The 1666-nt window shown below is 35.5% G+C and overlaps 1 protein-coding gene across 1 annotated transcript in view; it reads right to left on the bottom strand.

Annotated features, from left to right (window-relative positions):
* Lpxn (leupaxin) overlaps positions 1-1666 on the bottom strand; it is a 33416-nt gene that overhangs the window by 28257 nt on the left and 3493 nt on the right. The window lies entirely within an intron of this gene.

The following is a 1666-nucleotide window of genomic DNA, read 5'->3' as shown; positions in this document are numbered from 1 at the left end:
AGACTACTAGCCCAGAGATGGCACCACCCACAAGGGGACCTCCCCCCTTGATCACTAATTACAACTGGATCTCATGGAGGCATTTCCCCAACTGAAGCTCCTTTCTCTGTGAAAGCTACAGCTGTGTCAATTTGACACAAAACTAGCCAGTACATAATGTCAGTAACCATATTGACTACAAATTAACCATGCCAATCATAGTATATGAAACGTACAGTTTGCATTAATTATCCTAACACATTGAGGTAGAGAACATTACCGTTCTCATTTCATATAAAGGAGAGAGACAGTATAGTTCTCACAGGCTGATGAGCACAGATCTCCAGTGAACGCTATCTTATACCAGTCTCAACACTGTGAACTTGTACATTAGCGCTGCCAGTACCACCAGGTTGTCTGAGTCATCTTAAGCACAGCATGTTCTCTGAAGGTCTTTCTTCATGTACACAATGAAGCAATTGGATGGAAGAACAGTTTTTTTTTCAAATTGCAAGTCAAGATACTTGTATCTTTTTGTTTTTGAACTTCAGTGGATTTTTAAAATATATATTACATTTTGTATAAGCTTGCAAAACATCAGATTATATGATTTCTGAGGACCTGCCTAGCTCTGAAGTTCTCAAATAAAGAAATGAACATTAAATGCCATTGGAAAAAACATGCTCATGTATTTCATATTTGGAGAGAAGACAGTTTTGCTCCATCTAGTTTTTAAGAGAGGCCGCTATAAATCCAACCTATAATTTGCCAAGTAGCCCAGGATGGCCTAAAACTCAATGATCTTTTTGCCTCCACTTCCTGAGTGTTGGGATTTTATGGGTATGGCATCATGTACAATTCAAAAACTGTCTTATCCCCACTGTCTTCCCTCTTAATAATGCTGAACCCAGGAACTTATATACACTAGACAAAGTGTGCTGTGCCATTGAGCCACGTACCCAGACTAAGGATGAGTTTTTCCCAATATTATAGGAGAAGATATAATTGTTTTGTTTTCACAAAAGAAATCTTGTGTAGAACTTGCTTAATCACAAAAGTTTGACCTTCATATACCATTTTAGAAAGAACCAACCTAAACTAATATCTTTAGGCCAAACTGTCCTGCAAGAAATAAACTGACAAGAAAAAAGAAAGACATACAGAAGGGGCACATATATATATTAAGAGAGAACTAAGAGACATGTAACTAATTTCAATTTAGATTATTAACTTTAATGTAAAAAATAAAGCAGCCAAGATTACTGATAGCATTTGTTTGAGATTTTTGTGAATGTGTGATCAAAAATTTACAGGCAAGTGCAAAATAAATCCTTTTGCAAATTCAGATTCAGTGTTCAGCATGAGTTTCATAAGCATAACATGATAAACAAGTTAAATTTTTAAAAGAATATTTAATACTGTATAGTCAATAATATTAAATACTAATATCTCAGAAACTTGAAAATATTAACATTAAAATGATGTCAGATAATCTTAGGCATGATAATGTTATTTCATGATATTGAGGAACCACCATTAAGGTTATTAGCTATTGAGGGTCAGATACTGTTAGTATGGTTGTTTGTAATAACTTAAGACTGAATTACATACAGATAAGAAATGTAAACATTGGCCAGGCGGTGGTGGCGCACGCCTTTAATCCCAGCACTTGGGAGGCAGAGGCAGG

Source organism: Mus pahari, chromosome 1, assembly GCF_900095145.1.
Source record: "Mus pahari chromosome 1, PAHARI_EIJ_v1.1, whole genome shotgun sequence".
In the NCBI taxonomy this organism is placed as follows: Eukaryota; Metazoa; Chordata; class Mammalia; order Rodentia; family Muridae; genus Mus; species Mus pahari.
Note: the sequence above shows the minus strand (reverse complement) of the source record. Positions and strands in the feature narration are given on the sequence as shown.